Below are 21,234 nucleotides of genomic sequence, written 5' to 3' on the forward strand. Positions count from 1 at the left end.
CGTGGTTTCCCCATTTTCACACCAGGCAAATGCTGGGGCTGTACCTTAATTAAGGCCACGGCCACTTCCTTCCCATTCCTAGGCCTTTCCTATCCCATCGTCGCCATAAGACATATCTGTGTCAGTGCGACGTAAAGCAAATAGCAAAAAAAAAAAAAAAAAAAAAAAAAAAAAAAAATGAATAATGTAAATGCACCTTCTTGGATACATTCGGAAGTATAATTTTTTCCATGCTATTTGAAAGGTTTAAAGTGTGAATCAATGTTAATTGCATAAAGTAGTGGGTATAAGAATATTTTGTGCCGCGACAGGAGTTGGCATTTATGAATTACGAGTTGGCGAATCACGTAATAACGGTGGTTTTACTGTATCACAAAACTCACGATTACTAGACTAGATGGTAGGGATCACGCGCAGGCTGGCTTTGGCTGATGACGTCATCTGGTCGCCACTGCTGGGCTTGCAGTGAACGTGACCCATTGTAATTGTGCATTTCTGTTAATGATTTCCTTGTTTTTATTTAACCACTTGCGTAATATTTTTCAATTTTGTTAAATATAATTGCCAGTTGTTGTGTGCAGATAATTGTTTTGAGTAATTTTCAGATCATTACAAGTAATAGAATAACCCTGTGCTTAACGAACTATTCCAGTAGCTTTCTCAGTACTAAATTATCTTTCGCCTCACAAATAAAGTATTTACGGTTCGGTTTTCATATTTTCTATCCATCCAGTGATTTTAGAATGATTTTATACATAGATTTATTTCTAAAACTAGTTACAAAAATTAAAGAAACATGACCAATCGCACGGGATGCTTTTTATCGTTGTTTTGGCGGATTGTTGGTGTTAAGTAGTATCTATAAGTAATTATTTATAAATGTGTATTTGCCAGTGGAATGTTGGTAAAAAGCTCCTGAAGAAACATCAACCTCTTCCACCATATCAGGGTTCACTATTTTTTTTTGTGGGGGGGGGGGGGAAGAGGCTTCCACAGGCTTAAGCCATATAGACCTGTGCTATGGAGAAAACCCTCATAGTCAGAAAATGCGATTAAAAGTTCAATATTTAAATACATCTAATTATTATTGCTAGTGGCTTTACATTGCACCGTCACAGATAGGTCTTATGACGACGATGGAATAGGAAAGGTCTAGGAGTTGGAAGGAAGCGGCCGTGGCCTTAATTAAGGTAGGTACAGCCCCAGCATTTGCCTGGTGTGAAAATGGGAAACTGCGGAAATCCATCTTCAGAACTTCCGACAGTGGGATTCGAACCCACTATCTCCCAGATGCAAGCTCACAGCCACGCGCCCCTAACCTCACGGCCAACTTGCCCGGTCTTAATTATTATTATTATGGAGGTAAAACTCCATACATACATTTACAATATACAGTATATAGGTACTACACAAACTATTTACATCTAGATGTTATTTGGTTGTTTTACATTACTTTTAAATCAGTCTATCCAACAACTTTCTTTTTTTTTTCCTTTTCACATTTTTCCCTTTTTCATTAGGAGTTTGTTTACACCTCTTGTAAGAATTCATGTGCCTAAGTTTGTTTATGCTTTATATGATATAGACCGTAAGGTTACTGCCTTAGCAATGTCCTCAGATGATCAGCTTGAGCATCTGCCTCTTACTACAGCTTGCTGTTGACTTTTAGAAAAAGTACGCTCAAAAACTTGAACATTATTTTTTAATTTTATTATCTCTGTATTAGTTGCACTAAGACGGTCCTGAAGGTCCTTATTTTGCAGTTTTAAGTCACAATTTTCTAGTCTAATTAACTCCAATTCTGCAGTCACTTCACCAATTTTCTCATAACAGAAACACTGATGTTTACTTAGTCATCTAATTCCTTCCTCAAAATTGCATTATTAATATTTTCTGCTTCAGTTGGCACCTGCGATTGTAAAATTTGCCGTATCTCCTTATGATGATTTCACTTTTGTGCCCTTATTTCACGATCATTACAGAACTCACTCGCTAAATCATTACTACTCAGTGGCAAATTTAAATGTAGTACTGCGTCAGGCCTTAAATCACGTCTAATTGGAAGGTTTAACAACTCGCCCTTCAAGTCCCTTCTGTAGTCCGAGTTGTCGAAATGTACAGGGCACACACGAGCATTCTCAATAGTAAATGAGTCAGCCCGTTTACAAGCATTAATCCGCTTTAATTTAATGTTACTGTTCTTTGGAAAACGATGAAATTTAATGTCTAAATCCTTCTGGTGTCTATCGTGGTTAGAGCAGCCGGCGACAGCACAACACACCATGGCACAGCACAGCACAGAAAAATTAAACCCTTACACTGTTGACAAGGTAAACACCATCACTAGACTAATGGCACTCTGCTTCGTTTAGCGAACATGCGTACCGTAAGGCTCTATAAGATGGGTATGCTTAACCGCCATTTTGGTTCATACATGCGTAATGCGCCATGTGATCAAACTCTAGTTTCTCCTACAAGCGCTCGCTTCGTCACATTGAACGTATTGCTTTAAACACCGCGTGCAGGGACAGAATAGTGCTATATTTATGTGGATATTCGTTACATAATGGTGGGTTATTCTGCACCTGATTGTAGCAATGTCTCTACTGCGGGACACAGGTTGTTTAGATTCCTTTCTGGTCTGCATTATGTCTCCACTGCCTCTGCTACACCTTCTAATTCAACTGCTGACTTAAAACCTGCATCTAGCTCCCACTGACATTAGCCTACTACACCCCTTAATTCAGTCACATTGATCATTCAATATTCAGTTCTGCCCCCAAAGTCCGGCAACAGGAGTTCAACATCCAAACACCACACTTACAATATTTGTCAAAACTAACTTCACATGACAGAAATAATTTGTTTAACGTTGGTTGTAGTACAACAAATCCATTATTGAAAACTAAGATCTGTGGTAGGCCTATATGCAGACAGGTTTTAAACTAGGCCTATGAGCTTCTGACTCAAGCTCTGAAACATCCGTATTTTTTTTAAATTTGGGTGGCCTAAATAAACCAAATTGCGAAGTTATGAAGTTAATTTGTAACTGTGTGGTCTTCTGTAACAACTATAAGCATTATATGATGCAAAATGATGCAAATCTTGTAACGGAGAAAATTTTGAATGATGAATATATCAGTACATGCTCTCCAACGTGCTGTAATTTAAAAGTAAAAATAAATAGACACTTCTTCAAAATTCGATCTTATGCTGTTGTGGACTTGAACAAGAATGTACGGAAACGAGGTAAAATGTATGGTACTGCTTCGGAAAAGAAGAGAAAAATGTAAACAAAGAATGGAATGTTATTGTTTTGTAAATACTGTAATAAAAGGAGACAGTAAATTTGTAAAATATTACTTAAATATCTTTTTTTTTTTTTTAATGTGCTGCCTGAGCAAGTTAACCAATGTTGCAACCCTTTGAAGTTTAATAAGGTGTTGAGAAATAATACTAATTCTCCTCAAACCAGAGGAATCTCTGTTAAAAAATGTACCGTTAACTTTGCCAAAGTCAAAAAATTTCAATATTCTCCACAGCTCCTTTGTCACTCTCCTTACAAGTCACTGGTAACTGATTATCAGTGCAATACTTCAGGTTGGAAGAGAAGATTCAGATATAGAAGTAGTTACTCTGTTCCTATTTTCTTCCCGAATTCATAAAACTCAACAAAAATTAAGTTTATTTTTCAAATAGAAGTCTTTTTTTAAAATACTGGTAAATAAGAAAAGGGACTAAATTTTAGAAGAAAGAAAAAAGAATCCCAGTTACTTGGGTGTGTTTGTATTCGTACATCACATTTCAGCGTTATTTTTGTTCGAAGAATAATTTTCTTATTATTTCGACAACATTGAAAATAGCGCTGAATCAATTTCACGCAAGTATTAAATGCCGACTGAAATCATATGGTATCAAAATATTCGATCACAATTTATATATCTTCGACACTGACCGATTACCACGTCAAATTCTACGATTTAAGAATGACAGTAGCCTATATCAATACCACGGTGTCCCTCATTTCATTTGACGGTACCGCGGCGCAAAGCTTACGAACAATCTATTCTACCCATCAATAATATAATAATAATAAACCGATTTATTAGTAAGCTATTTTTTCTAATATTTCTCCAGTGACAGTACATGCCTGGTTTGTTTAATGAAAGGCAAATTATCAACGACCTTGCTTTTACAATCACCGTCTCGAGTAAAAATTACACAATAATGTACGAAATATACTAATATTTATGTTGAGTAACCGTGTGAGTAACACTGAGAATGAGTATTTTTACAGTATGTTAGTTTAGCATTATTTTCTAGCGTGGAGAACAGAAAAAAAAGAGGGATATACAAGGCTGGGGCGGTCACCTGCCTTACCAACATACTGCAGGAATGAACCATAATGGCGGGCGAGCATACCTAGTCTTTAGAGAGCCCTAGCGTACCGCGTGACATCAGGAGGCGTGGCTTGCTACTGCGCACCCAACTGGTGACCCCTAGTCTAGTAATCGTAACTAAACTTAACATCCGACTGCGTTGGTATGTCTGTTTCAAGTGTTTACATTGCACGAAAAGAACTATCCACCATCGGTTGTGTTACTATTCGAGTAAAAAGAGACCGCGTGTGAGAAGTGTTTTAGACGTGGACTGTGACAAATTTGTAATTTAGGAGAGTATTCTAATGAAGCCAGAGACAATGAATCCTCTGATCTACAGGGAATCAAGCCTATTTCAAGTTCAGGTTACTGAAATACCTGTCACGTAAGTAGGCCTATTGCTAATTTTCGTGGCATTTTATAGCAGTGATAATGTATTTTTATCATCTCAGGCAAAGCAGCTATATCCGTAAATTAACAAGTTCATATTTGTGTAAATAACGTGTGGAATTGGTGGAGTGATATGAAATGTTTGTTTATACCTATATTACTATTTTGATGGAGAGAATTTTAGTTCATTTCATTTTCTTCAAAATGAGCCTTCCTAAAATTAGGGTGCTGGGGATTATTTGCGTAAATACGGTAAATACGTACATAACCCATGACGTGAGGGTATTCGGATACATTGGCTTTGAGGATGATTCATGAAGTAAAAAGTGCGAATAAAATTAATAATCTCAAGTGGGATTCAAATCCACCTACCAATCACAGTTGTATTAGCAGCACCCCACTTAACCTATGGCACCACGACGACTCCAGCCAGCAGTTTACCGGAAATTGTACTAGATGGACAACTACTTCTGCTTCACAATTGCACACTCGTTTTCTATCAGTTTGCCATCGCTTTTAGTGTTCATTTCATACCCTACTGAAAGCTTATAATTGGCACTTTTTTGCACAACCATATGACAGTTTGATGCATTGTGTAAAAACCTCTCATATTCATGTTTTTGCTAAGGTCTTGCTGTGATGGTGCATTGAGTGATTAAAGGAAAATCAACCATCACACCACCGCTGACGTTCGTTGGGATACCTAACAGGAAATGTCAGGTGCAATGCACTCACCTGGTATGTAGTACATTTATACTTTTAGTACTCTTAAATGCAATACTATAATATTCTTTGGAAACAATAGTGTATCAAGTATAATAAAAATTTCTGTTACCATTTCACCACCTGACTAGAGCTCTATCTCCGAAATGCGTTGAAGTTCTAGTTGTAGATGTTTGAATGATTTAAGGACATAATTGAGCAGTTTTAACATTCTTCTTATATAGGCTCAGAACTTTTCTTAAATGTAGTTCATATTGCCGTATTAAAGGATTATATTCTGAATTAAGGCAAGTCATTGGTAGTGCAGTAATAATATTATGTTATTAAATAATTTTGCTTATTACTATTCTACCAGCCTAATATCCTAACAGTCTTGCAGACCTAAAGGAAAATAAAACACAACTATACCCCACAATGTATCGGTACCAGCAATGGCTTTCATGATAAAACATTATGAACGTTGGCAATTGTTCCAGCTAAAAACAAAATGCCTTAACCAAACATCCACATAGGCGTCCTAGACAATGCCCTCCCGCTAAACCAAGTACTACTCAGTAAGGTGAGGACATTTAGGTATTAAAAGTCCCATTTTAGGCAGCCTAAACAGGCATTAGAAAGGTGATATGAAGTAATATCGTATGGCCTCCGGAGAGGCCTGGTTCAAGTCTTTCCAGTTGATATCTTGGTGTGTGATGATGATGATGATGATGATATAGGGAGAGGGTGGAACTCTGTTTCAGAAAACACTATGGGGTCTGGCTCATGGCTTATTGTCTCCATCCGACGGACGAATCACAATCAATAGCGTCATATGACCTCACTCTATATGAACACTGTGGGGAGGTTTGGAATTGAACCCAGATGTCTAGCACGCAATAGAGTCATTATAATAAATCATATACCGCAACCTCTCCTACGTGCCAGCCAACATTATCATGGATGTTTTCTTCCATCGACAAGACTCGAAACAGCTAACCACAATGTCAGACCATAAAGAATTGACGTCATGGCCATCAGGCGGACATTACAAAGGTTAAAATAGACATTGAAAATGTGCACTATCAATATTTGTATAAACTTGCATTAACTTCTTCCGCTTTTCCCACACCCTAGTGAGGTCGCGGGTACGACGTGTGAAGCACATGTGGTCTTTGTCCTGTTTAACAGCCGGTTATTGGAATGGTCATTTAGTGATTTGATTTTAGGATTACTTAGAGTTGACTGAACTTTGAGACCTATCAATGCATGATGATCCACTTGCGAGTAATTTCGGAGAGGAAAAAAAAAAAAAAAAAAAAGACGCAAATCGGTCAAGTAGAACGGACGGACGGACGGACTGGACAAAGCTATTTTTTAATTAAACTTGTTTAATAAGGTTTTGGTGGTGATTATTGTTTTAAGAGAAAGTACAACTAGGCAACCTTCCCCTATTAATACTAATCAGAGAGAAAAAATGTATAGCGGTCCGACACTTCGAAAACTGAAGATATTGCCCAAAAGAAGACAAGGGCCACGAATGGCGTGAAAATAAATGAGGTCAGTTAGGATAGATGAAAGTGAGGAGCCTCGCACAAGTGGAAGCAATGCTAGGACTCAGCTAAGAACCCTGTGGTCGCCAACCCACGCTCCCATGTTAAGAGGCCATGGGGCTTGTTTAATAAGCTCACCGGACACAAAATTAGTCACCCCTGCAGAAGTTATTACAAGCATCATGTAATACCGTATAACTCCGCCTCTGGACTTGATAACCGCCTGGATTCGGTTAGGAACTGAGTCCACATGGTTGTGCAGGTACGTTGCATCCAGGTTAAGCCACTCGCTGAGGATTTGACCGCGCAATTCCACCAAATTGCGGGGATGCTGATGACGTTTTACCCGCTGTTCCAACATGTCCCACAGATTTTCATTGGAGCTCAAGTCAGGTGATTTTGCAGACCAAACGAGGTATAACAGTGTGAGGGAGTGTCCATAAAATCAGTCACCCTCCAGCCCGATGAACTTTGCTGTTGTCATCTTGAAAAATCCGGGTATCAATACCATATGCATCGTGCAGATGTTGATTGAAAGGCAACACCTGATCATCCCAAATGATTAAATAAACATGCTGGTTCATGTTAATGGTCACCTCAGGAAGCGGGCGCAGTCTACGATACGAATAACACTCCCAAAACATCACAGACTCACCTCCAGCTTGAACCTGACCTTGTACCCATCCAGGATGAAATGCTTCACTTGGCCCTCGGTGCACTCGACGACGTGCGTCATTGGAATCCAGGCAAAAACGTGATTCGTCAGACCCCATTACGTTCCGCTAGTCAGCTACTGTGCAAGTTCGATAATTTGTAGCCCATTGAAGACGGCCATGTGTGAGCAGTGGTCTCTTACGAGGTGACCGACTCCAAATGTTCATTGCATGCAGTTCCCATCGCAAGGTTCTCTCGCTAACAGGTTGAGATGGACATTTATTCACTGACTGCAGCAATTCCTATCGCATTTGGAAGCGATTTTGATTCACAAGCCGTGAAACGCGTCTCCGGTCCCTCTCAGTCAGCATCTTTCTCCGACCACAGTTCTGACGTCGTGTTTCGTGGCCACATGTAGTACACCACTGCTTGTAGACACGTTGAACAGTCCGCTGCGAAACACCAACAAATCCAGTAACTTGACCATATGGCCATGGACACGACCTAACACGATTGCTCTTTTTTGCCACTCTCACATCCTTTCATCGACCATGTTGACGTACACATCAGTGTCTTACTGATCGCTACTGCCTTATGCTCACGTAGAGGCAGTGCGCGTGTGGTTGAACACGGGACTCGTTTGCTGCGCCATCTGTACAGGCTTAACGATCCATCCGTGCGTGTGTACTAGTGACAATTTTGTTGTCCGATGATGTAAAATTGCTCCATGTGCTGGCCGGGTACTTTTGTAAATGTTTACTTTTGGGATTACCCCCTGTGGGCGGGGGACGCAGACGAAGAATACCTCCACGGTATCCTCTGCTTGTTGTAAGAGGCGACTAAAAGGGGCGACCAAGGGATGATCAAATTAGAACCATGAAACTATTTGTGATTAGTACCACAACGCGGGGAACACCATGGGTCGCCTTTACTTGCGCGTAGTACAACTATGTTGGGTACCAAATAGGTTTGTGATTAGTAGCAAACGTGGGCACGACGGCTTTTACAGTACCTGTGATTAGTAGCACTATATGAACGACACCATGGGATGAAGGAACCCATGGTTCTGGCCTGCCTATGATTAGTACCCACTATATGAGGAACACCACGGGATAGTACGAGTCCCTGTGGTTAGTACACTTAGGTGATGAACACCATAGGTTTGCGTTGCCTGTCAAGGGCGCCGCAATGTGCGAAACACATTAGGTCTGTAATACATGTGCGAATTTCATTACTTGTGAGTCGTACCTTAATGTATGGAATACCGCGAGTCTACGCTACTGTTGATTAGTACCGCAACATGGGAGATACCATGGTTCTACTTTTCTAGCGATAATGCCATTATGAGGGCCGATGACCTGGATTTTGGACCCGTTTCGAGAACGAGCATATTCTAATCGATTCGGCATCATGCTATAGAAGCAGTCCCTTGGTACGTACTACTATTGTATTGAGCCAGCTTCTGTGCATGTGAGGCACTGTGGGTCGGATCACTGATCGTTTTAACTTCATATCAATCCATCCATTCATTCTTCGTCCTCACGCTTTGAATTTTGGTCAGTGGAGGATTTTGGACTTTTAATTTGTCATCTCATTTCGTACCATTAGGGGCCGATGACCTCGATGTTAGGTCCCTTTAAACAACAAACGTCATCATCATCATCATCATCATCATCATCATCATCATCAACTTTTGGGATTCGTATTACCTGTTAATTATATCATTACGTATTTCTTTATTGTGACGTTAATTGACATTTACAAACTTTCTTTTTTACAATTTGTTTTACGTCGCATCGACACAGATAGGTCTTATGGCGACGACTTAGGATAGGGTCTTTTTGGACATGTTCTTTCTCACCCCTTCTGACCCGCATGGCGATTGAGGCAAAACTTGGACTTAAACAGCATCCTACCGAGCTCGATAGCTGCAGTCGCTTAAGTGCGGCCAGTATCCAGTATTCGGGAGATAGTAGGTTCGAACCCCACTGTCGACAGCCCTGAAGATGGTTTTCCGTGGTTTCCCATTTTCACACCAGGCAAATGCTGCGGCTGTACCTTAAGGCCACGGCCGCTTCCTTCCCAGTCCTAGCCCTTTCCTGTCCCATCGTCGCCATAAGACATATCTGTGTCGGTGCGACGTAAAGCAAAAAAATAAAAATAAAACCAACACGGCATCCAGAGTGTCGCGATACATCTTAATAACGCCGAAAAGTATGGATTCAACACACATAAGTTAGGTCATTTTCGATTATTTTTACATGTCACTCCTAGGGGCCGATGACCTCAGATATTAGGCCCCTTTAAACAACAAGCATCATCATCATCATCATCATCATCATCACCACCACCACATGTCACTCCCTACCCACTCCATATCTAGGGATGCTAGGGGTGTCTTACTCCCACGGTATTTCTCTCCGGGTAGCATTAATTTATATGTGCACCATGTTTGTTTGAAATCGCCGTCATGTTTAATCGTTTAGATTCGCCGATATATTTACGTAAAAGGGCCGATGACTTAGATGTTAAGCCCCTTTAAATTACAAGCATCATAATCATTACGTAACCGGGCGAGTTGGCCGTGCGCGTAGAGGCGCGCGGCTGTGAGCTTGCATCCGGGAGATAGTAGGTTCGAATCCCACTATCGGCAGCCCTGAAAATGGTTTTCCGTGGTTTCCCATTTTCACACCAGGCAAATGCTGGGGCTGTACCTTAATTAAGGCCACGGCCGCTTCCTTCCAACTCCTAAGCCTTTCCTATCCCATCGTCGCCATAAGACCTATCTGTGTCAGTGCGACGTAAAGCCCCTAGCAAAAAAATAAAAAAAATAAAAAAATACGTAAAGCTGTTGCTCCTTTACTGTATGCAACTCGCTAGGTACAGATTGTCTGGCGGGCTAGGTAATCCTCCGTCTGCAGTTGTTGGAGTGATCATTTAATAATTCGATTTTAGGATTATTCAAAGCTGACAGAACTTAGATATAGATCAGTGCCTCATGATTCACTGGCAGGTAATTCCGGAGAGAATGAAACCAAAACAGGAAGTAAATCGGTCCGGTAGAACGGACGGATGGAATAAATAACGCTGATTTTAGTAAACTTTTTAAATATATAGATAACATTGTACGCTCAGTTACAGAGGATGACGATTTTTCAATGGTGTATTTTGTATTGGTGAAGTACAAGGCTACCAGCTGGCGGATTGGTTTCATGTTCAGTGCCTATCTCTAGGATCGACCAGGAAACAGATTTTAGCGATGTATTTGAAGATAAATACTGCCACTTGTTATGTACTTCCTCCTTTGTAATCTTCCAGAGATAATTTATAGTGCATGATACATACCCCGTTATAATTGAGTGATAGTTACTTCATACACGGGAATAATTATAGGCATACCTTCTTCAGATATCTGCTGATATTTAGTGTCCTTTTTAACATATTTAAAACGACCTTCTCAGAATTTTCAGTGGCTCAGATGTTTAAACCACATCCTTCCCAATTTGTGCCGTAGGTTCGAATCTCTGTGACTCCATGTGAAATTTGTGCTTGGTGAAAGAAAGCCTGAAAATATTTGTTACTTCACACTAAGCGGCATTTCATATATTTACGTTCTTCAAAATAATATGGACCGGGTGAGTCGGCCGTGCGCGTAGAGGCGCGCGGCTGTGAGCTCGCATCCGGGAGATAGGGGGTTCGAATCCCACTTTCGGCAGCCCTGAAGATGGTTTTCCGTGGTTTCCCATTTTCACACCGGGCAAATACTGGGGCTGTGCCTTAATTAAGGCCACGGCCGCTTCCTTCCAACTCCTAGGCCTTTCCTATCCCATCGTCGCCGTAAGACCTATCTGTGTCGGTGCGACGTAAAGCCCCTAGCAAAAAAAAAAAAAAAAAAAAAAAAGGAACTTTACGATTCTGTAGTTACTTATCGCACTCAACTTCTACCATCATAAAAACATACCATCATCATCATCATCATCATCATCACCATTATCATCGGATCCTTCTGCGCGAAGCGCGTAGGGTACCAAGTTTTCGCCAACGAGTCCTTCCCCACGTTAATTATTCGTAGATCTTCTTTGAACGTCTGGTGCCATGTTTGCGTGGTCTGCTCGGCTTCCGGCTACCTCCTGGTGACTCCCATCGCATAGCGTTCTTCGAGTATGGTAAGTGAAGAATTTGGTCGGCTAGACGCATTCGACGTTCCGCCACAATATCTTGTAATTTTCTGGAACCACTCTGTCGCAAAATGTCCTTACCAAACAACATGGTTTTTATTACAGCAACATTAATGCGTAGTCCAACTTTCCCAGCGTCGGCGTCTAAGCTGTTAGTCATGTCTTGTAGAAAGGTAGTGGTTTCCGCCAGCAGTGAGACGTCGTCGCAAAATCGAGCTTAGTGAGGTGCATGTGGTCAATCCGCGAGATCCTAGCGCTTCACCCACTCAGTGCCTTCCGCATTATAAAGTCGATGGTGACCAGAAACATAAAGAGTGATAGAATACAGCCCTGTCTGACACCTGTATCGGTGAAGAAGAAGTTGGTTGTCTGGTTATCGGCCTTCTACAACTACTGCTGTTATGATAGAAAGTTTTGAAGACGATGCTGAATCTACCTAGGATATCATAACTGCTTACGATGTTTCACGACAAGGCTTTCTTGAAATCGATAAAATTCAGAGTTAGTGTTTTTTGGAACTCGATGCACTGCTCGATAATGTTACGGAGCGTGAAGATTTGTTCAGGACATGAGCGGTCAGGGTGGAACCCATTGTGTTCCTCTCTTAACAATGTATCAACGCCTAAGTAGAACGACCGAGAACACTTTACCAAGTATCGAAAGAAGGATGATTCCTCGCCAGTTACTCCATTCACTGAGCTTACATTTATGGTGTATCTTTTACAATAGCATCTTTCCGCCAATCTTCAGATACTGTGTGTGTCAGTACTTGTTTAATAATCTTCTCCACAAGCTTTCAAGAATTCCGCTGGGGTCTGGTCCATGCCGGCACAGAAATTTGATTGCGCGTTTGAGTTCCTCCGTTTCAATCATTCCCAACTCAGTGTTCAATGAGGAAGTGGTGCCGTAGTGTTCAAGTCGTGGGTCACACCGGGGGCTGATTGATTCAGTCTCCTTGAATTGCTGTACCTATCTCGCCTCCTGTTCTACTCTACCAAGAGGGATTATGCCGCCTTTGTCCGTAAAGGGAACGTGTGAGTTGATTCTATGATTGGTTAATTCACGAACAGTACGGTGCAGCGTCTTGATGTAATTCCGATCTGCTGCCCGTTATGTCTCGACCCCCTTATGCTCCAGCCATGCTCTCTTGTCGGCGCGGGGGCTTTTCCTGACCTGGAGGTTCAAATCTTATGCGAGTACTTAATTTACTTCGCCCCTCCGATATTTCACAGTCCTCCGATCGTCTACGAGTTTCCAAATGCCGTCTTGAATCCATTGTGTGCCTCGCCTTCGACCAACCACTTCCTCTGCGCTGTCAGTAATTGCTTGTTTGAGAGTGAATCCATTGACGTACAATTGTCACACCGTCCTGCAGCAGTGGCTGAAAACGGTTGGTTAGTTTGAGTTTGAACTGCGCAAGAACGACAGGGTCTTTCGTCTTCCCGGTGGCAAAGGGGCGTGCTGCTTGTCGTAGTTTCTTCCTTAGCTTGAGGCGTAATATAATAATGATTAGATAGCGGCCTGAGTGGACGTCTGCGCCTTAGTAGGTACGCACGTTTTGCAATGCAGAACGCAAACGTGTATGCGCACATAAACTGTATAATCAATTTAGTTCCTCGTGGAACAGTTGAACGAATGCCGTGCTTACCTTGTGAGTGCGGTAATGCGCAAAATAGGTGTTCCCAAGATACAAACTTTTCATGCTATATAATAAGAGCAGATGTTTACCATTGAAGGGCTCGGGAGTAAATATTGGTAAGGGAAGTGACATGATTAATAGTGACTACAAACTTGTCAACGTTGTGATTCACTTGCGGTTCCCATTGTTACGGAGTTATCCGTGGTAGTTAGAGGTGAAAGAAGGTGCTGGGATGAACAGGTCTTTACTTACGAAATTAAAGTTAATTTAAAATTTAACAAAGGTTATATTTTCTTTTCAAGGTCAAGAAATAACAAGTATAACAGGAACTCAGTAGTATATCAACAAGTTAAGAAAGTACAATTACAGTTTATTAATGGATTTTGGGCTTCGAGCCCCAGATTCACAATCCCTTAGCAATGAGCCCAACTTTACTTATACACAAGGTTTGACAAAGGGGCAGAAAACCTCAATCATGCCCAGGAGCACTTGCTCCCAATTACCCAGTAAAGCCTCCTCGAGGCACACAGAAAATCTACTTTTAAGAAAGAGCAAACCCGCTCTCAAAGTTCAAGCCCATCAAAGGCCACACCAAACTCCACCTTCAAGCTGCCCTCCAGGCACACAAGAAGAGGGGTAAAATTACCCAACCTACTGAGGCCTATTCACTAAAGAAACAGGACAATAACATGGCCCCAAAATACCAACTTGAGAGGAGGCGTAACTTGCACTCCTAATACACTTTTTTAAAACCTATTTGGCTCTTAGGCCGCTTATGCAAGGGCTAATCCCATACTACGGAGGTGACACGATAGGAAAATTACTTACATTATGAAGCGAAGAAAAACAGTTATGAAAACGTAGTCACCTCAAAAACAATACCGGTATGAGAGGGAGCTCGAGAGGGTTAGGCAATCTCTATCCCGATTTGTAGTTAAAGAGACGGAATTTTATACCAAGTGTCTTTTACATTTTAAAGGAAGGTTACATGATAAAAGTTTCGAACCCGCCCCGAGGGTTAAACTGCTGAGCTAGCAAGCAAAGAAGTTATTAACTGCTGCCCGAAGGAAGAGGCGCTTCCCGCTCCCTGCTACATAATCACACTAGGAAAGATGTTACTGAAGTGGCCAGGAGACAAGAAAATCAGCAGTTTATATACCCTCTCGGAAAATTCGAGACGTTTCATGAATGAGAACCCACACCCCCTCAACTTTATTGGCTAGGATCAAGCAACATATCCATATCGGAGAAGACACACATTATTGGTTAAAAATTAATTAAAGAAATTCGGGATTGGCTAAATTCAAAACAAGCGGAAAGAGAAGGGTTATACAGCAAACCCAATAAAAATGACTGAAAGAAATTTAACAAAGAACAAACTTATGAACACAAAATTTCTCAAAAAAACAGTTCCTTCACTTCGCACCAGGGTGCACAATTGTAGTTCTTCAGTAGTGCCATCTCGAAGAGAATGTTCACACTTCTCACTACAGAGAAAACAAATATAAATCGAAAAAGACACAGTTCAGAACTCTTCAAAATTTACAATAGCGACATCTTCTGAGAAACTTTAGAATTAACATGGTTGTTAAAGTTCAGGCTTTCTCCTGCAGAGGAGTCTCAACTGGCGCAATGTTTGAATTAGCGGCGTGGAGGTGTACCGCCCGGTACACCCATTAAACATTCCATGTCCCTTATCATTATTTACTCATGCATTTATCTACGAGGGCTGTAAATAAAGTAGTGGCAATGTTGTTAGAACACAATATTTAGTGCACTGACAAGTACAATTGCATTCCTTCAATGTAGTCACCCCCAAAGACTATTACCTTTTGCCAAATGTCGGGAAGCCATTGGGGACCGTTGGCAAGGCGTGCTTTATTGATGACAGCGACGGAGCGCCCTACTGCGCGGAGTTCAAATGCCACGTGGGAAAATCGGTGGCCTTAGAGGGGTTCCTTCAACTTTGGAAACAGCTCGATGTCACAAGTACTATGTCTGGTGTGTACGGAGGGTGTTCCAAGACCTCCTATTCAACCGTTGCAGTAAGAGCGCATTGTCATGCAACACAATACAGCGAACGTCTCGCAGTAAATGGGAACGTTTGCACCGCATATCCGGACGCAGATGTCCTCCAGTCTTCGGCACTAGTAGTCACTGTTGAGGGTTTGTCCCTCAGGCACACATGCGTAAGAATAATATCCTCGTAGTCGTCTGCCACAATAAGCATAAGCTTCACCCGACTGGGTTCTTGTTGAAATGTCTGAGAACGTGGCGAACCTGGGCCATTAATTCCATTGACGCTCTAATCCAGACTCGTAGGCTCGTTCCCACGTCTCATCTATGGCGACAATACGCTGCAGAAATGCGTCTCCTTCGTTGCGGTATCTGTCTAGGTGGATGCCAGCGAGTGCATTCTGTGCCATTTCTGTACGTCGGCGAGTTGATGTGGAACCCAACGGGATACAATTTTCCTCATGTTAAGACATTTCGTCTGTACGTGCCACACCGTTTGTTGACTGAGAGCAACCTCTACGGATAATTTCCGGACAGCCCATCAATGGTCTACGAAAACGAGACCACCCATCATGTCAATCTGATCTTGAGAAATGGACGGCCGACCTGTGCGATGAAAATCCGCCCTCTCATTCCTGGCTCCATCGTGCAACTGTCCTGTACGGTAATGCATTCTCGCCATAGGCTTCATTTAATCCTCGACAACATTCTGATGTATTTTTGCCGCGGACAATCTCGATTTAAATCCACGAACGCTGATCACCTTTTGAAAGCATGTTTTAGAGCGGTGAAATTGGCATTCTTCACTTCAACGCCACACAGCAGAAACACTCCCAACTGGATGCCCGTGAAATGCGCACTACACATCGATAATAGCGCCACCTTACCGCTCCCATATCTTATTTTTGCATGCCCGATCTCCTGCGAGTGTCTGGACTACGTTGCACTACTTCATCTACAACCCTCGTATGTATTTATTTAATGAACACTTCGCCGACTGTTTTTAATATCTTTTGAAAAATTTGTTGTACTTAAGAAATCCACACTAAATGATTTCATAATCATAATTGGCTAAAACGTACACCTATCCGTTGATTTTATGTTGATTATTATTTGACAGAGATATTGAGTGAGTGCTGAGCGATCTCTATGCTCTCTGCTTCAAGAACAACAGCCGTACATGTTCTGTCAAAGTATTGTATCCCTTCCCTGTTCTGTTTCTTTCGCATTTGGTGTTCATACAAAATTTTGAGAAGTGGCGTCAGTGGAAAATGACAAGATATTATCAAGTGTTGCCCGACATCTATACCGTAGTTGAATTGTTGCAGGGCTTATTAGCAGAGCATTTGTCTTGTGTAGAAAGAAACTATCTCAGAAAGTCTCTTAAGAGAATGCTGTGCCGTGACTGGTGACATTTCACTGAAAGAATTCTCCTCCTCCCAATATAGAGGAAAAGCAAGGTATTGTGCTAAGAAAGCAAGAGAATGGAAACTGCGCGAGGATACCCTTTACTTCGAGAAATACAGTATTTCAAGCTGTAATACTACAATTGCCACATCAAAATGCAGTTATAAGAACTCCTTTATGCTACATGGTAGTCACACGTCGTATATATGATTGCTTTCTTGGGCTAGATGTGTGAAACTAAACTACACAATTAAGATCACAAGAACCGTCGCAACTTAAAATTCATTGTACAGTGCATCGATTTAAGTGCAATGTCAATTTATAACAATACATGTTGATGCGCTTTAATTTGTTCATCGAAAGATCTTTACCTCTCTCACGTAAATCAGAAACGGCAGACGTTTATACTTAACGTGTATAGTAATATTCGAGAAAGCGTTACTATGGGACAATCGAGAGAGTTGGCTACGCGGTTTGAGTCACAGCTGCGAGCTTACATTCGGGAGATGATTGGGTTCGATTCCCACTGTTGGTAGCCCTGAAGATGGTTTTCATGGTTTCCGTTAAGGCCACGGTCGCTTCCTTCCAGCTCCTAGCCCTGTCATATCCCACCGTTGCTATAAAACCTGTCTGTGTCGGTGCGACATAAAACAAATAGCACACAATAATACTGTAGTGTAATAGACCACTGACTATTGCTCCACTGTTGGGTGACAATTGTAATCTACTTAAAATATCCGCCCTTCTGTCGGACGCTAATAAATAAAATATATAATTTAATTGATCGAAATATTAATTTTTTGCACCATATTTGAGTGTAAATATCGCTTGGCGACTTCCAGTGAAATCAAATTCAACATGAGTGAATAAATAAATAAATAAATAAATAAATAAATAAATAAATAAATAAATAAATAAATAAATAAATAAATAAATAAATAAATAAATAAATAATATAATTTGCCGAAAATGCAGGTATGGGAGCCAGAGGTCACAATAGGATTCCTCGATTTAGAACATAACAACTAATAATAAATCGTAGAGCATAACAGATTCCACACGGGTCGTGTTTATAGAGCTGAAAAACTGTTATTTTGATAACTGGGCCTTACCTAACTCACTGAAAACGAATAAGCGGCTAGGAACTGCACTTAAATTCTCCAGTAACATTTTCACTAATTAAAAAATAAACCATCTATATTCGCATCTAACCATTATCTGTGCATAAGCAATTCCTCACCACGCAAATACAAGTAGATAGCAACACACCCAACAAATACTGTATTTACAACTGCTGGAAGACTCCCTATGTACATTGAACAATCCTAGAATAAAAATAAAAGTAGTAGGAATACGACAGTGAGGACTCTACTCGTACCATTTGTAGTGAGCGCGATGACCAATAGTTAGAAAGCATACAGCGTGAACAAAAAATACCGCACGTGGAGGTCGGCATGGGGTTCCTCGTCTAAATTCACGACAAAAGTTTATCTTGCAAAACCTACTCTCACCAATAGGTTTCATAGACATGCGAGTTAAGAAACGAGGCTCTGGCAACGCTGTAACGGCGTGCAGCGTGGCCAAGCACAGGTCACATGAACTTGGCGCTCTGCCGGAGCTGTCTCATTAGCTCGGTGAGACAAGGTAATGTCATAAATGCCGGTTGTGCGGATGCACCGATGTGCGAGTCGCGTTTGCGCCAATTTTGTTTTTCAGTTAATGTATCAAATTTTATCCAATGTACACCTCCACTATGCAATACACTATGTTCTGTCTTACCGTTACAGTTACCTTTATTTAAACATTCAAACATAACATGAACTTATTACAGACGTAAACGACCACTTTGTTTCGTCCATGGCACAAATAAAGCCAATACGTAGAACATAATAGTGGATACAGTAACATCTTCTCTATCCAATGCGGTACAAGGAAACACATTAGGTAGGCTACACTGGATTGCCCATTATGCTACGCACAATAATGCCATACTGTACGTGTGACGTCCAGTCTTATCTTCACAGAGCCGGTACGTACACTTACGAGCAACGTTCACTTCACAGTAGATGTCCAAAGCGACCACCTTGCATTTGCAAACATTTCGCCACTCGCTGGAGCATACTTTACCGCACCCTACGCAACACACCTGCATCCACCTTTGCCGATGCAGCATGCACGCGAGCTATTGGGTCTTGTACATCCATGGGTGGAGTACTATAAACATGTTTCTTTAAGTGTCCCCACAAATAAAAATCTGGTGGATTAAGGTCCGGTGAACGTGGAGGCAAGAACATTGGACCTCCACGACAAATCCATTTCCCTCGTACACTTCATTTAACCAGTTATGCACAGTCATTCCAAAGTGTGGCAGTGCATTATCATGCTTAAACCATAGCTGTTTCCGTACACCAAGTGGAACGTTTTCTAAAGCGCCAGGCAAAGTATTGCCCAGAAACGTACGATAGCGGGGCGCATTCAACTTGTCCGGCAATAGGTAAGGGCCTAAAAGCACTCTTCCCACGATTCCAGCCTAGACTACAGGTTTATGCCAAAGCGTGCCTAAAAGCCACGTTCACATGTGACATGTGGGTTATGGTCAGACCAATAATGGCTGTTTGTGATGGTTGAAAATACCTTTCCGAGGGCAGCTGCATTCGTCACTCCATATCACATTCTTTATACAATGTTCGTTATCTTCAACTTGTTGCAAATGCCATTCATAGAATTGTATTTGTTGAATACGGTCTTCTGGCCGCTGGTGTTGAGTTAACGTGTAATGATATGGATGCAGTTTTTCGTCGTGCAACACACAACAAGCAGTGTTTGAGATACCTGGAACTGCCTTGCAATATCACGGGTACTTCGCCGAGGTGATTGGTGAACGGCTTCAAGAACGTCGTCCTCTGTTTCTGGAGTACGTCTAGTCCTTAGACGACCTCAGTCCACTACTTGTGGACGAAGACTACCGGTTTCCCGCAGGTGTTGATCAAGGCGACGAAAAAGATTCTTATCGGGAATGGCGCCTTTGAGGGTACCGCGCTGCATACTCACGAGCAGCAGCAGAAGCTTGGCTATTGGTTGCATCCAACACTAAAAGCATATCGACGTATTCGCCGTTTGTGTACTCCATCAGGAAGCCGCCCTACATGCACTTGACAGGACCAGTTATGGTTGTGCACTGCGTGATTAGTCGACTCATACATTCAGTTGAATGGATCACACTGTCATGTGTTCGACTATTGTCATGTGACAGCAGGATGCCATGCTTACAAACGCAGTAACACGACGGGAACTAGGGACCTGACGTCACACACACACAAAAGAAAAGCAACCTGACGTAGATTCGAGCCGAAGCTCCATGGTGCATGTAGGTTTGATAACCCAGCAGTCTACTGAGTGAGCTGCGACGGCGGGTACGGTAGAGCGGGATGATGCATGTTTCTCTATTACATTCCGATGCGCTGCAGGATGTGACAGTGTTGCCAACTTCTCGTTTTCGACTTGTTTCCCAACAACACAAGATCCGATTTGTCTTGCAATGGGATGAGGAATCTCATGCCGACCTACAAGTGCGTCATTTTGTGTTCACCCTGTATATTTGGATAAATGCCCTTCACTGTCTCTGCGTATAAACACAAATTGCCGGCTATGGCCATCAACACATGGCATATCACTTTGATACTGTACCTCGTTTTCACTGTTAACACTTGGTTTGAGGGACACTTTCTTTTTCACAAACACACGCTGTTAGTTTGTGCCTTGAAAGCGTGCCATAGATTAATAAAAGTTGCCATAAAATACGAATGCCAAGATCAGTACCTTAGCACAAGAGTTAATAATTAACAAGCAAACAACACTGTTCCGTTCGTCCATAATCAAACGCACACTCGTTAATGTTCACAGTAATTGTCCTCCGTAAATTATACGCTGTACCACTCCCTTCCGATGTTTTAGTAGACTTCTCCTCCCCACCACTTCTCGATATCCAAGTTCCTAACGGCTCGTGTGTCCAAACAAGAGCGAGAGATATCCAGTGCCATGGTAACATTGGTACACGTGTCTATGACTCGACCACGTCCGAAGTATGATGTGTGGGTATCCATGTGTAAGGCGGGATTCTCCGGCATGACTCACAAAGTTTCTCTTGTTGTACCAAACCTGGACATAGATGTGTGTTTTCCAACTACCTGTACAAAACAAATTACTAATACCTAACATTGAGACCTTCCAGCTTCAAATATTCTTAACTTACACCAGTAAATGACGTTAAACTGCGTCCACAAACCGAGTGACCACCGGTATAAGTGGTCCTCCTCCTC

At 41.8% G+C, this 21,234-nt stretch overlaps 1 protein-coding gene across 1 annotated transcript in view; it reads left to right on the forward strand.

Moving 5' to 3' along the window:
- Positions 1–4,645: 4,645 nt before the first annotated feature.
- The window catches only part of LOC136867279 (uncharacterized), a 110,790-nt gene continuing 94,201 nt past the window's right edge, over positions 4,646–21,234 (forward strand). The window contains exon 1 of the mRNA XM_067144429.2: positions 4,646–4,764. The gene's annotated coding sequence lies outside the window, so the exon portion shown is untranslated. The remainder of the gene's footprint in view (positions 4,765–21,234) is intronic.

This window comes from Anabrus simplex, chromosome 3 (genome assembly GCF_040414725.1).
Source record: "Anabrus simplex isolate iqAnaSimp1 chromosome 3, ASM4041472v1, whole genome shotgun sequence".
NCBI classification, from domain to species: domain Eukaryota; kingdom Metazoa; phylum Arthropoda; class Insecta; order Orthoptera; family Tettigoniidae; genus Anabrus; species Anabrus simplex.